The sequence below is a fragment of the Lissotriton helveticus genome, chromosome 1_1 (assembly GCF_964261635.1).
Source record: "Lissotriton helveticus chromosome 1_1, aLisHel1.1, whole genome shotgun sequence".
Lineage (NCBI taxonomy): Eukaryota > Metazoa > Chordata > Amphibia > Caudata > Salamandridae > Lissotriton > Lissotriton helveticus.
Genome location: NC_136057.1, coordinates 387,641,272 through 387,654,007, shown reverse-complemented (window position 1 = coordinate 387,654,007; position 12,736 = coordinate 387,641,272). Strand labels below are relative to the sequence as shown.

Sequence of the window (12,736 nt, the reverse complement as noted above, 5' to 3'; positions counted from 1 at the left end):
AGGCCGTCGTGCCGGTGTCAACCAAGGCGGACAAGCCGACATCCAAGAAGGCTGTCGAGCCTACATCGGGACAGTCTGTCGCGCCGAAGACCAAGGGGCCCGTCGAGGCAAAGTCAGTGAAGGGCGCAGAGCCAAGGTCTGGGGTCGTGACTCCTGAAGGAAAACCTGTCGATCCGAAGCCGTCGGCATCGACGTCTGCGGCCGTGGACAGTGCTCGAAGCGCACCGGTCAAGGGAGCTCCTGCGCCTCGACCAGACGAGCACAAGTCATCCACGCTCGGGTCTTCCCCTGGGGGCGGACCAAGGACATCGGTCGGGTCGACGAAACCGTCCGCTTCCTTTACGAAGCAGGTCTCGGACTCCCTCAAGCGCCTTAAGGACAAGGCTTTGGCATCGGAATCGAAGACTCCTTCCGCACCGAAGCCGGCGGACCCACCGAAACCCACCTCGGCGCAGATCCACTACACGTTGCCGCCTAAGGTGGCGCCGAAGGCCTTTGCACCGCGCTCGGTGCCAAAGGACACTGTGTCGAAGTCTACTCACCCGGCTGGGACTTTGGGTCATCGACACCCTTTAGTTGAAGAACGGTCGGAGCATTTCATCGATGCCGACACCGGGAAACTCACGCTATACAAGAGGAAAATAACTTCACAGCCTTTACAGTCGTTTACAATTCCTCTGAAACGAAAGAAGCCTGCACCAGAAACACCAGTTCTGGTTGAGCAAATTCTTCCACAGCCTAGGAGGAGTGCAACACCTTCACCCACATACTCTGATGGGGATGAAGGGGAGCAGGATGAGGAGTACAATTTCCCTGCACATACAGAGCCTGATGAGCAGCAGGACTCATGGATGGACACAGGTGATCAAGGGGACCAGGAGACGGTCCAGGATCCTCAGGTTTATCACGTCAAGCCGTCTCCCACTGAAGATTCTGCGGCATTTAATGCCTTAATTGAAAGGGCAGCCACAAACCATAAAGTGGAAATGCATGCTGACCCCGTGTAGGTGGACTTCCTTTTTGACACTTTCTCTACTGCTGAAAAGACTGTCAAGACTCTCCCAATGTTGAAAGGGGTCCTTAAGCATGCGGCAGACATTTTCAAGGAACCCACGAGATCAAGGGTTGTCAACCCACGAATTGAGAAGAAATACAGACCGGCACCTGGCGACCCGACCTACATAAGGGGCCAGTTGCCTTTGGACTCTTTGGTGGTCTCTAATGCCCGCAAGAGGGCGAACTCCCAAACCACGGGTGAAGCTCCTCCCCCGGACAAAGAGTCAAAAGTGCTGGAGGCATCTGGGAAGAGGGTAGCAGCTCAGGCGGCCAACATCTGGCACATCTCAAACACGCAGGCTCTGTTGGCCAGATACGATAGGGCACACTATGACACCCTAGAGCAGCTGTTACAACACCTTCCAGACCAGTTTAAAGAGGGAGCTGAAATGCTTATCCAGGAGGGGAAGCTTATCTCCAACGCTGCTATAAAGTGTGCGCTAGATGTTGCGGACACAGCAGCGAGAGCGATCAACACTAGTGTGATGTTGAGGCGTCAGGCATGGCTCCGCATCTCGGGATTCAAGCCTGAGATACAGACTACTATCCTCAACCAGCCCATTAATCCGGACAGGTTATTTGGTCCAGAGGTGGACACCACCCTGGAGAAGATCAAGAAAGATACCGAGACTGCCAAGTCCATGGGAGCTCTCCAGTCACAACAATTTAGAGGGAACACTTTTCGTCGCTCAGGCAATCGAGGTGTTAACAGAGGGCACATGTCGCAGCAGACGCCATTCAATAAAGGTGGTGCGCAATCCTCCTACAGCAAGCAGGGCAGAGGTGGATACAGAGGAAACAGTGCCAAGGGTAGAGGCAGAGGCAACAACAGTTCCCGTTCCTCTGCCGCCAACAAACAGTGACTCCCTGTCACTGCCCCCCGACCAACCAACACCGGGGGGAGACTCCAACAGTTCCTGCCAGTCTGGAAGTCCATCACCACAGACAGGTGGGTCAGGAAACTTATCCAGTTCGGCTATTGTTTGGAGCCGACATCCACTCCACCAAACATACCCCCAAAACACCGTCCTATGTCAGCAGAGCACTTGCACTTATTGCAGCAGGAGGTTCTGGTGATGCTGCAAAAAGGCGCAATAGAGCTCGTGCCAGTGGAGGAAGAAGGCACAGGGGTTTATTCCCTGTACTTCTTAATCCTAAAAAAGGACGGCTCACTCAGACCGATTCTAGACCTACGCCCCTTGAACCAGTACATTCTTTCAGAACACTTCCACATGTTGACACTGCAGCAGGTTCTTCCCTTGTTACAGCGGGGAGACTTCCTCGCAACCTTGGACCTCAAGGATGCTTACTTTCACATACCACTCCACCCATCCCACAGGAAGTACCTCCGGTTCACCATCCAAAACCGGCATTACCAGTTCAAGGTGCTCCCCTTCGGAGTGACCACTGCTCCCAGAGTGTTCACAAAATGTCTGGCGACAGTGGCTGCCCACCTCCGGAGACAAAGTATACATGTCTACCCTTATCTGGACGACTGGCTCGTTCAGGCAAAGTCAGCCCAGCAGTGCGCCGCGGATATGTCCCACACCATTCACCTCCTTCACAGTCTAGGATTTTCACTGAACTACCCGAAGTTGCACCTTCAGCCGGCCCATGTGCGGCAGTATTTGGGCGCGACGATCAATACTCTGGCTGCCACAGCTCAGCCACACCCAGCGAGGATTGACAACATCCAGTCGCTGATCCAAAAGTTCAGACCGCAACACTCACTCCCAGCGAGAGTGTTCATGCAGTTCATAGGCATGATGGCCTCCTGCATCTTCATAGTCCCGCACGCCAGGTTGCATATGCGTCCGCTCCAAGAATGCTTAGCGCATCAGTGGACTCAGGCTCAAGGACAGTTGAACGACCTAGTGTTGGTGACGGGTCGGGCATACAGCTCTCTGCATTGGTGGAATCCACACAACCTTTGCAAGGGCCGACCGTTCCAAGAGCCTGTGCCACAGATTACACTGACGACGGACGCATCTCTCCAGGGGTGGGGGGCTCATGTGCTCCACTACACAGTGCAGGGACTATGGACGACGCAGCAAAAGCTTAGAACTGATGGCGATCTTCATGGCTCTCAAGTCCTTCAAAGTACATCTGTGCAACAAAGTCGTGTTGATCTGGACGGACAACGTGACAGCCATGTACTACATTCAAAAGCAGGGAGGTACACACTCTCCGCAGTTGTCTCATCTGGCTCAGAGCATGTGGAAGTAGGCCATTCAGAGGAACATCTTCCTCATGGCGGAACACCTCCCGGGCACGGACAATCAGATGGCAGATCTGCTCAGCAGGTACAGCCACCAGATGCACGAGTGGGAGTTACATCCATCAGTACTCCGCCCGTACTTCCAGCAGTGGGGTTATCCAGAGATAGACCTGTTTGCCATGGAGGAAAACGCAAAATGCCAAAGCTTTGTCGCCAGGTTCCCTCACCCACTATCGCAGGGCAATGCGATATGGATGAACTGGTCAGGCAGATTTGCGTACGCTTTTCCCCCAGCGCCTCTCATTCCGCTGGTGGCAAGAAAGCTGAAGCAACACTCGCTGACGCTCATCCTAGTTGCTCCAACGTGGGCGCGCCAACCGTGGTACACCACGTTCCTCGAACTCTCCGTGGTGCCGCATCAAAGACTGCACCTCACACCCCGGCTCTTAACGCAGAACCGTGGTGACATTCAGCATCCAGATCCGCAGCAGCTCAATCTGGCGATCTGGCTCCTGAGGTCTTAGAGTTTGGCTACCTTGATTTGCCCCCTGAATGCATGGACATCTACTGTACAGAGCACGCTATCAACCCGCTCGATGCATCCATTCCTAATATCATCTGCTATTTGTTGCATCTTTACAAATGCAATCTAGCATACGCTTCTATTCGGATACACTTATTCGCCATAGCGGCTTATCTCCAAAACAGGCAGCATCTCTCTGTCTTCAGGGTGCCTGCCATTAAAGCCTTCCTGGAAGGGCTGAAGCGGGTCATCCCTCCCAGGACCCCGCCAGCTCCTGTGTGGAACCTCAATGTGGTACTCACCAGATTGATGGGTCCCCCGTTTGAACCTCTGCATTCATGTGAGCTTCAGTTCCTCACATGGAAAGTGGCTTTTCTCATTGCCATCACGTCTCTAAGACGTGTTAGTGAGCTACAGGCGCTCACTATTCAAGAGCCATTTATACAAATTCATTCAAACAGGGTGGTGCTGCGCACTAACCCCAAATTTCTCCCGAAAGTGGTGTTGCAGTTTCATGTCAATCAAACCATCGAACTGCCCGCATTCTTTCCAAACCCAGAAACGGTAGCAGAAAGGATGCTCCATACGCTTGATGTCAAAGAGCGCTTATGTACTATATTGACAGAACACAACCTTTTAGAAAGACACAGCAACTCTTTGTTGCCTTCGCAGCCCAGCATAAAGGCAACCCCATTTCCAAAGCGGGAATAGCCATGTGGATCGTTAAGTGTATTCAGATTTGCTATCAGAAGGCTAAGCGCACTTTAACGGTCCCCCCCCCAGGGCACACTCCACACGCAAGTTGGGGGCCTCCATGGCATTCCTAGGTAACATTCCTTTGGAGGACATTTGTAGGGCAGCCACATGGTCTACACCACATACGTTTACCAAACATTACTGTGTAGATGTGCATTCCAAACAGCAGGCAGCTGTAGGACAGGCTGTTCTTAACACACTTTTTCAGACTTCTGCAGCTGGCACGGGCGGCTGCCGTTAATGGAGGGACTGCTATGTATTCTATGCTACAGATATGAATTTAGCAGCCCACATGCCTCGAACTGAATATGCTACTTACCAGTATGCATCTGTTCTTGGCATGTAGGGCTGCTAACATTCATATCGCCCGCCCTCCTCCCCGGCGCCCGTAGCGGCTGCAGACTTTTCTTGCATTTAATCTCTAGCATGGCCATCGCTTACACTGTTAAACTCCATCTTTGCCACAATGGCTAAAAACAATCTGGGGATGGAGTCGATGCCCATGCGCACTGTAGTCCAGGGGAGGAGCCACCTATCTCGTGATACTTCGAAGACTCTTCCAGGACAACAATGTGCAATCATCCGGACCCAACACTAGGCGGCGATCTATGCTACAGATATGAATGTTAGCAGCCCTACATGCCAAGAACAGATGCATATTCATTACTCCCACGTTTCCATTGCTGCCAGAGAAGTAAGCTTAATTCTTTAACCAAGAAACTGAAATGCACAGTTGTGACAGTGGTCCCAAAGCAGCAATCAAGTGCTTATAGAATGGTAGTGAGATCCCGTAGATCACACTGCTTCCAAATGTATCTTTCAGCAGCTCCCCATTGTATTCCTTAGACCACACAGACTTTTACAGAACTGTGTATTGGAACAGTGATGCAAGCATGCATGGCCAGAAGACAGTGGCAAGTCTAGGGGTTAAGGAGTTCCACATTGTGTTAGGCTATGTGGGACAAAATACTTATATATGTTTTAAAATGTCTTTTCTCCTTGGCTCGCTGGACTCCTGGAGGGCATGACTCCTTGTAACGTTGCTGTTTCTTTTGGGCCTCTAGCTGTGGCAAGCAGATAAATAGGAGGGGAGTATCAATGTTACCTGAGGAGAATTCCCTCACAGTGACAATCCAGAGTTTTTTAGATGATGAGGTACTTTCACCGGAGGAATGTGCTGGAGTACAGTGCATACATACTTCAACAAAGAAATACAGTTGTAAGGGGAACAAGAAGGGAACGGTGAGTGGAGACCTGAGCAATGCAGGGAAAAAAGAGTTGATCTGGCGAACTCTGTTGAAGTTGTCAGGGTAGCTATCCTGGTCCAGTGGCTACTTTCTTCTCTTCCTCACTAACACCCCCTCTATTGACCATGCTGCCTTAAGGTCGTGGTTATTGATCTTGCCAGAGAAGTTTGATACAGTGTTCAACAAACTTTGGAAGCACATCTTCATCTCTGCTTTTTCTTTGAAAGTAATGCTGTGGTGGCAATACGATTCCAAAAGTTTTATATTACTGCTGATGATTCCAATAAAAGAATATTGAAACCTAAAATGTCTATTCTGATCTTTCAACCCTTTTAAATCATCAGTGTACTAGTGAGCACACTTGACAGTCACTGAAGGATAGATGTGGGTTATTAATAAAAGTATCTGAAAGAAACACGTTTGTTATAGATTCCTTACCTTAGATTTACCCCCAGGCGTCAGACTGGATCCGGACGATTTTTTCGTCAGCAATACCTCTGCGCGTCAGAAGGTGGCGTCGGTCGGCTCCGCGTCCGTCGTCGTGGTCGCCGGGATGACGTCGCAGCTAATTAAATGCGGCCCTCTCGTGCGGACGTCAGTTCTTCTTTTTTTTTTTTTTTTTTTTCTCACGCCAGCCAGCACAGAACTAGGAAGAGCGGTAACTCAGTCATTTTTTGACTACGTTTTTCTCGACTTTTGTCGACTTCGTGTTTTGAGTCTTTGACTCTGGACAGGTGCACGAGGGATGCTCGGTTTTCAGCCTGCGGTTCCTGTAACCGGCTGATGTCGGTGACTGATCTGCACCGCTTGTGCCTCTTTTGCCTATGTGCGACCACGACCCCAAGTCGTGCTCCGACTGTCAGTTGTTGACGCCCAAGGCTTTGCGGGAGCGGTCCTGAAAGCTGCTTGAATGACTACAGTCGGCTCCACGCCGTTCGAGGTAACGGTCGAGAGAGAGGTCGAAGGACCGGTCGCAGAGCCATCGCCATTCCGAAGTCATCGAAGTCTTCGCACTCTGGGTCCGGTAAGTCGAAGAATAAGAAGAAGTAGAGGAAGCATCGTCGCTCTTCAACTTCTCGTCGGTTGGGTGACCCGACGAGGCACGCGGGTGGTACCCCTCCCGCGGTTCCGCCTGCGGAGCCCGATGGGTCCACTCTGCGCTTCCCTTCCTTTCCGGGGCCTGGAGTGACTCCCGCCAAGCTTCGAACGTTCTATGAGGCGATGCATACCATCTTTGGGCGTACCGACCCCGCTGGCGCGCCTTCAGGCCCAGCGGACTTGGTTGGGGGGCTAGGTCTTTGCCGGCAGCGACTCCGGCCCCACAGGCCCCCCTTGGATCCAGGCCTGAATCCGGATCGGCACTGGTTCACCTCATTACACCTCCGCCGGCGCCGCTTCCTCCAGCACCACTACCATATTGGGCGCCGGTCGGCTCCCCAGCCGGCGTCGACCCCAGCCTCCATCCCGATGTGGACACAGAGCTGGACCGGCATCGGTTGACGCTGGATCCGACGCCGATGGGTACTTTTGTCCCTCTATTCCACCGTGGCCATTTTCAGCCTGTTTGGCAGCCAGAGGAGGGTGAGGAGGACTGGGAGGGGTCAGGTAACCTTTTTACTGACCAGCTAGAAACTGAGCAGGACTGGAGAGAGGAACTGGGGGATGCCAGTGGTCTTTACACGTCACCCGACCTTGGCATTTTGTCTCCTCCTACCGTGGCTACGGAGGAGGAAGCTTCGTACATTGTGGTTTTGCGTAGGGTGACCGGGGCTCTCAATCTCGAGCTTCCTATGGTGGCGGTCAGGACTAACCATCTGACTGAGGTGCTTCAGCCGACAGTGAGCTCTTCAGAGCTCCTGCTGCCGTTTAATGAGGCCCTTTTGGGCACGTGGTCCAGGCCCAACACGGGGCTCCCGTGGACAGGATGATCGGCCAACGCCACCGACCTGCTCCGGGCGACCCCACGTTCCTCTCCCAACACCCCACCCCGGAGAGCTTGGTGGTCCAAGCCTCCACCTCCAAAAGCGACCTTCCCTACCGCTCAACCAGAAAGGGATTCCAAGAAGCTGGACCACATTGGCAAGCCAGCTTAGGACTGCGGTCCGTAAACACTGTCTTTTGGGCCGTTATTTGCACTCTGTGTGGGATACTGTGGCGCAAGTCCTGCCTCAGTGTCCGGAGGAGGCCAGGGTAGTGCTCTCCCAAGCTGTTGCCGCTGGGAGAGAGGGAGCAAAGTTTACGATCCGTTGTGAGCTGGACACAGCCGACTCACTGGGCAAGACCATTTCAACGTCGGTAGCGTTTTGCCGCTACGCCTGGATGAGGTCAACTGGCTTTTCAGAGGATGTCCTGAACACTCTGGCCGTCGCCTTTTTGGCGACACAGCAGACCACGCCCAAGAGCGCTTCAAGGACTCGCAGGCTACGTCTAAGTCCTTGGACCTCTCCTCCCGTCCAGCGCAGTCTGCTTTTCGCCCCCTTCGTGGCTACTGAATGGGTGCCCCACCCAGGGCCACAGGCCGCAGCAAGTTACTCAGTCTTTGCTTGGCTGGGGGCGTGGAAACAACCGGCTAGGTACCGTGGGCCAGCGGGCGGGTCAGTCCACCAACCTGACACCCCCCCAACCCCCCTCTGCAGCACCCCCCAAACCCTCCTAGTCCGTCCTGTCAAGCCCATCAAACGCCAGTGAGTGGCAGGATTTGCCATCACATCCCCCACTGGCGCACCATCACTTTGGACAGGTGGGTTTTTCAAATAGCCCGAAGGGGCTAGTCCCTCCCCTTCGAGACTATCCCTACAGCCTCATGTCAAAGGATCACCTGGCTCTTCTCCAGCAGGAAGTTATGGCTCTCTTGGCCAAAGGAGCCATAGAGCACGTCCCTGTCTCAGAAGTAGGTTATGGTTGTTACTCCCACTACTTTCTGGTTCCCAAGAAGGACAAGGGATTGCGCCCTATCTTGGACCTCAGGGATGTCAATCGCTTTCTCTGGAAGTAGAGGTTCAAAATGTTTACAGGTCTTGTCTGCCCTCGACCCGCAAGACTGGATGGTAGAGTTGGACTTGCAGGCCGCTTATTTTCACTTTCCCGTCCTGCCGCCCCACCAGCGTTAGCTGCGGTTCACGGTAGGCCACGAGCACTTTCAGTTTACCGTGCTCCCCTTTGGTCTTACCAGCGCCCCTCGGGTGTTCACGAAAGTGATGGTGGTGGTCGCAGCTTATCTGCGCAGATCAGGGGTTCCAGTCTTCCCCTATCTCGACAACTATTTTTTGAAGGCGGGCTCGCCCTAGACAGTCGTCTCCCACCTCCAGACTACGGCCGACCTCCTGCATTTGCTGGGGTTGCCGAAGTCGCACCCGATTCCCTCTTAGAAGCTCCTCTTCATCGGAGCGGTTCTCGACTCTGCACAGTTTCGGGTTTATCGTCCCGAGCAGCGGGTTCGGGATATTCAGGCTCTTATTCCGATCTTTCAGCCTTTGTCCCAGGTTTCGGTCAGGTTGACGCTGCGGCTCCTAGAGCTGATGGCCTCCTGCATCCTACTGGTGCATCACATCAGGTGGCGGTTGCGGGTTCTGCAGTGGGACCTGAAGTTTCAGTGGGCACAGCATCAGGGCAACCTGCCGACCATGTCCTGATCTCGGAGGGCACTGCAAGACAGTTGCAGTGGTGGCTCACAGACCGCGATTGGGTCAGCGGCAGATCCCTCTCCCTTCCCCAACCGGAGCATGTAGTGGTGACGGATGCGTCCCTCCTGGGATGGGGGGGGGGCCCACATGGTAGAGGCGGAGATCAGAGGCCTCTGGTCTCCGGTGGAGTCCCGGCTCCATATCAACCTTCTGGACCTGCGGGCGACCTGACTTGCACTGAAGGCATTCCTTCCCTCTGTTCGGGGAAGTGTAGGGCAGGTGTTCACAGACAACACCATTGCCATGTGGTACTGCAATAAACAGGGTGGGGTGGGGTCTTGGACCCTTTGTCAGGAGGCTCTGCGCCTCTGGACATGGCTGGAACACCAGGGCGTCACCCTGGTGGTTCAACACTTGGCAGGTTCTCTGAACTCAGCCGCCGGTGCATGATGGATCACGAATGGCGTCTGAACTCGGATGTGGCGCAAGGTCTCTTTCAGCAGTGGGGAGATCCTTGGTTAGATCTATTCACCACCGAAGAGAACACGCAATGTCTACAATTCTGCATGTTGGAATTTCCAAGGCAACACTTGCTCTGCGACGCTTTTTGTCGCAAGTGGAGTTGTGGTCTTCTATATGCCACTCCGCCTCTAGCACTTCTGCCTAGAGTGCTGAAGAAGATCAAGTGCGACCAGCCCAAGTCATTCTTGTGGTTCCGGATTGGGCACGAAGAGTCTGGTATCCCGAGCTGCTCAACATGGCCATCGATTTTCCGATCAGACTGCCTCTTCGGGAGGATCTTTTGTCGAAGCAGCAGAAGACGGTCCTCCACCCGAACTTGTCCAGTCTCCACCTCCTTGCGTGGAGATTGAGCGGCGGCAGTTGACGTCATTCGACCTGCCTCCCGAAGTCTGTGACTTAATCTCGGCAGCCAGGCGTCTCTCCACAAAGACAGTATGTGGCTGCAGGTGGAACAAATTTGTGGCATGGTGCACAGCAAAGGCTGGGGACCCCCTTTCTGCCCCTCTCTCTGAAGTACTTTTGTTCCTTATCTCTTTAGCCCAGCAGGGCTCTATTCTGGGCACTATCAAGGGCTACCTTTTGGCCATATCTACCTTCCTTCGCCTGCCAGATCAGCCCTCTCTTCTCAAGTCCCAGGTAGTTACCCGTTTCTAAAAAAGCTTAACACATCTTTTTCCTCCAATCCCTTTCGTTATGCCTCAGTGGGACTTGAATCTTGTGCTAACGTATTTAATGTGTGCTCCTTTGAGCCGCTCCACAACTGTCCTTTACGTCTCGTGAGTCTTAAGCTTTCCTGGTAGCCATCACTTCTGCTAGAAGGGTGAGTGAGCTCCAGGCTCTTTCTTCAAAACCTCCTTTCTTGTCTGTTTATCTAGACAAGGTGGTTCTTAGGACCCGCCCATCCTTTCTTCCTAAGGTGGTCACTGCCTTCCACATCGAGCAGACCATTACTTTCCGCATCCTTCAAAGGAAGAAGAAAGGCTCCACCTTCTGGACCCAAAATGTGCGCTCTCCTTCTATCTGGATCGCACAAAGCAGTTCTGTGTGGATGATCAACTTTTTGTTGGTTACGTGGGCGCAAAGAAGGGTCGGGCCATACACAAACACACAACATGACCCATCGAGAAATGGTGTATTAAGGCTTGCTACTCTCTAGCCAAAAAAGGAGACTCAAGTCGGGCTACGCGCTCATTCCACCAGGGCGACGGCAGCCACTACTGCCTTGGGAAGGGGAATGCCTCTGAATGACATTTGTCAGGCAACCATGTGGGCATCGCTGCACGCGTTCACCAAACACTACTGCCTGGACAGCCAAGTCCGGAGAGACGGCTTCTTTGGCCTTTCTGTTCTCCAGGTTTTTCTGGTGTGATCTTTGTTGGCAGACCCACCACTGGGGTTGGTATTGCTGGAGTATCTATTCTAAGGTAAGGAATCTATAACTAACGTGTTTCTTTCAGATGCACAAGTTACTTACCTTCGGTAACGATATATCTGTCAGAAGAATTAGTTAGTTATGGATTCCTTACCGCCCCACCCCTCCTCCCTGTTCTGCGTACTGATTTCTAGGGTTAAGGACATCCTTTCAGGGACCTAGTTTTGTGCACGAATGGTCAGTGTCTTGCATGACTCTGCGTTTATAGTGAGGAAAGTCGTGTACAGAACTGACGTCAGTGCGCGAGGGCGGCGTATAAGTAGCTGTTGCGACATCATCCCAGCGACCACGATGCCATTGACGGACGCGGAGCCGACTGACGCCACCTTCCGACGCGCAGAGGTACTGCTGACAAACACTTTCCGGACCCATTCTGACGCCTGGAGGTAATTCTAAGGTAAGGAATCTATAACTAACTAATGTTTCTTACAGATATATCGTTACCAAAGGTAAGTAAGTTGTGCATCCAAACAGGTAGTGTATTTTAAATGTCGCACAGTGCTGGCCATACACTGCTAAATCATACAGTGGGGATCTTTACCGTTTGCAAGTGTCACTCGTTGGAATTTCGGGTAGAAGATAATTGGTGTAATGCACAGGAGCATATCTAAACGTACAGTAGCTGGAAGAAGAGTTAAGATGTTGCTAGATTGATACAATTCTCGTTTTATTTTATTTAAGTAGAATTTTGTTTGTGTAAAGTAAGGATTAATGGAGTTGACTCACACAAAATCACTGATCCCATCCTTAAAAGAAACATTTGCCCTAAAGTCCTTTCGTCATTACTTGACCAACTTCATAGTGTCAAATAACCATTTCTTCACCTTACTTCCTTCACTGAGTCAGTTCAGTGAGTCAGTGATACCAACCTTCAACTCACACCATCATGTACAAAAATGTACCTCAATAACTCCCTCTTTTCAATCTTAGATCTCTCCTAGAAACACTCTGTGAAATCAAGAGGTGCCTCTGCAAATAGTGATTGAACAAAGAAATGAATACTTAAAAGCCCTAAACCTGTTTTCTTCTGCAGTGAACACAGCAAGGTCTAGCTGCTTCCTAGACTTGAACATCTACTATGTTCACATCAGTTAAGATTATGTCCCATTCTCAATTATCAAGTTCATCTCTCCGTATCGGACTTTGCCGCTACGTTTCCTCTAACATAACAATGTCAAACATTCACCCCATTAAAGGAATTGGGCCTAATCCATCTTTTTTTTGCACACCATGCCATTCCAGTTTAGAGCCAGACATATGCAAAGCATTCTTGACCCTGCTCCCCATGGGAAGAGTCCACCCGAGCTGCCACGTCCTCCCTGGACCTGAAGCAAACATCCTGAGACCAGTTTCAGGGTA

The 12,736-nt window shown here is 52.1% G+C and overlaps 1 protein-coding gene across 3 annotated transcripts in view; it reads left to right on the top strand.

The window, feature by feature from the left end:
• Positions 1 to 12,736, top strand: part of DDX11 (DEAD/H-box helicase 11) — a 471,297-nt gene that overhangs the window by 144,013 nt on the left and 314,548 nt on the right. The gene's annotated exons all lie outside the window — the stretch shown is intronic.